The 2,615-nt window shown below is 47.0% G+C and overlaps 1 long non-coding RNA gene across 1 annotated transcript; it reads right to left on the bottom strand.

Annotated features, from left to right (window-relative positions):
* Positions 1 to 361: 361 nt before the first annotated feature.
* Positions 362 to 2,095, bottom strand: LOC116094195. The gene is made up of 2 exons (XR_004119991.1): positions 1,669 to 2,095; positions 362 to 1,364 (listed from the first exon to the last, which is right to left on the bottom strand). It is a non-coding gene; the product is annotated as an uncharacterized LOC116094195 (long non-coding RNA).
* Positions 2,096 to 2,615: the final 520 nt, after the last annotated feature.

Genomic DNA, 2,615 nt, shown 5'->3' with positions numbered 1-2,615 from the left:
TCTCTCTCTCTCCCTCTCTCTCTCTCTTTCGAGACAGGGTTTCTCTGTACAGCCCTTGCTGTCCTGGAACTCACTCTGTAGACCAGGCTGGGCTGGAATTCAGAAATCTGCCTGCCTCTGCCTCCCAAGTGCTGGGATTAAAGGCGTGTGCCACCACCTCCTGGCAATCTATATCCCTTTTAAGACAAAGTAAGCTTTGAACCTCAGGAGGTAATTCTTTTACAAGCCTCTCACATCTTCTGTCCAGAACTGTACTTCTTTCTACTCAAACCACTGTTTGAATAGCATTCATAATCTAAAGACATTTTTTCCCACATGATATTTTCTATATGTTTACATAAGCTCCCAAATGGCCAATGGCTGTCAGTTTAGAGAATTTTTATTACAGGTTGAGCATACAAAATGCTTGGGACCAGTAATATTTTAATTTTGTTTTCAGATTTTAGAGTATTTCGTAATACCCCAAGGATGTATCCAAGTCTAAACACAGAATTCATTTACATTTCTCATAGCTAAAGGTAATTTATATAACCCCTTCTGTGACTTCTATATTGACTGAGACGCATCGGAAGGCTGGTGTGGATTGTAGTAGTCCCGGCCTCATGTAGAACCCAAGTGTGGGATTTGTGCAGCAGAATGTTTCTGTCAGGTGCGCTTCACCTGTGTGGTAAATGCTCACTCATATTACCTGTCAGGAGAGACCGGCAGCCTTCTTTTTCCGAGTCCAGAAGATGCTACAGTGTTGCGGTCAGCATAGGATCCTTGTATGTGGTGCACGGTCGGATTTGATTTGCTAAAAAGCACTGCCATGAAATTCAAGGAAACCACGGAGTTCCTCCAAAGCGCAGGATTTCCCAGATGATTTTTCACTACTTGTGGAGTCTGTGCATTTCTTCAATCCCTTTTCAGTCGTTCAGTTTTTTCGGTATTTTCTTGACTATTTTTTTTTTCTCCCTTTGCTCCTTCCCCCTGACTTCGGTCATCTTGGTCAAATTCCAGGACGATCCAGCGCTAGCTAGGAACCCTGGCTCGAGGGCCATGTTACCTTCTCGAGGAAGCCGCGTGGGTCCATGAAGCTCAAGCCTTCAAGTCAAGCATCTTGGGCTGCAGTAGTGAGCTCTCATTTTTTTTTTTTTTGCCTGGGATTATTGAGGGAGCCAATCACAGCTCAGAAGACTGTTGGTTGATGCCTTTTTCCTTAGTTCTACCACACACTTTGGAGAGGCTTAACGTCTGGTTTGTGGCAAAGGTCTCCGTCCCCGGGTGGAGCATTTCGAAGGCACCTGAATCTTGGATCCACATGTTCTTGTTCTTCTCTCATGCTCAGGAATATTCTTCCATCCTCAAAAGCCAAGTCTCTGGTCCTGGGTGACAGATAAAGGATCAGGGCATGGGAATGTACGCCTTTAATCCCAACATTTGGGATGCAGAGGCAGGCAGATTTCTGTGAGTTCGAGGCCAGCCTGGTCTACAGAGTGAGTTCCAGAAGAGACTCTGTCTCAACAAAAAAGAAAAAGTGGACAGAGAACCTCAAAGTTAATTCCGTCATTGCATAGTTCTTTGGAACAGTATAAGGTGACCTCAGTGCTGAACTGATCAAGGAAGAAAAAGACCAGTTCAGGCCCCAAACTTCCTCTGGATCCGCCTCACTAAGCAGCGCTTACTTACCTCCTGTGTTCTGTGTTCGGTGATCTTGATGAATGAGCCAGTCTTCGTGCCTGCAGCCTTAAACTCCAATCTCAACAGCTCTGCGCTCAGGGGAGAGAGGGCGGGGAGGGCACAGCTCACAAGCTGCAGTCCTCGGGTCAGCTAAGCTTACTCAGACAAGGCCTCATGGGGCCATCGGAGGCAGTGGGTGGGGACTTCAGCCAGAGCCCCGGTGGGCTGGGCTGGGAATTGTAAAGAAACGCCGCTGAGAAGGATTTTGTTGTGGTTGTTCCCTTTGTTTACTTTGGGCAATGCTGTCATTTTTTTTTAACTGACCCTTCCCAGATGAGATCCTCAGTTTTCAGCTGAGTAAAGTCAGGGGCCTTGCCAACGGGGCATTTGAAAGCTTTGTAGTCAGTTGCCGGAGGGAGTCCTGAGCAGCTGACACCCCTCCCCCACTCAGAGAAGCAAAGCCAGGGCTGCTAACCTGCTGTTGCAACTACGGGCCTGTAAAGCGGACATCTTATCCTCTGCCTTAGTGAGGCACTGTGAAAGGCCAGGGAGCTTTCCACCAGAGGGAAGAAGTTAGCCATGTCCCTCCCAGCCTCTCTCCAGTGCGCGCTGGCTCCCAGCCGCCTCGGTGCGGGTGCCCCGGCTGGATCTGAGTTGTAGTTGAGAATTGCTGGCAACTTCTTGGCTTAAAACAAAACAACTTTCCTTCAGGGCTATAGATTCACGTAGTAAATCCCAACACAAAGGTGTGTAATATATGCTTTTCTTTCGTGACTTAAATTGAACACCGTCTGTGCAGCTATGTAGAAATCAGGAAAAAAGCAAAGTTCATTTACTGTATGCTTTTTAAAATTTTTCTAGTTTCTTTCGGCCCGCAAATATGTCTAAGATTAGAAACATCTGGTCTGCATGTCCAGGGAAGGCTAGACTAAAGTAGGGTGCAGCTTGCCTCGACT

The sequence above is a fragment of the Mastomys coucha genome, unplaced genomic scaffold (assembly GCF_008632895.1).
Source record: "Mastomys coucha isolate ucsf_1 unplaced genomic scaffold, UCSF_Mcou_1 pScaffold16, whole genome shotgun sequence".
NCBI classification, from domain to species: domain Eukaryota; kingdom Metazoa; phylum Chordata; class Mammalia; order Rodentia; family Muridae; genus Mastomys; species Mastomys coucha.
This window is presented reverse-complemented; position numbering and strand designations above follow the sequence as displayed.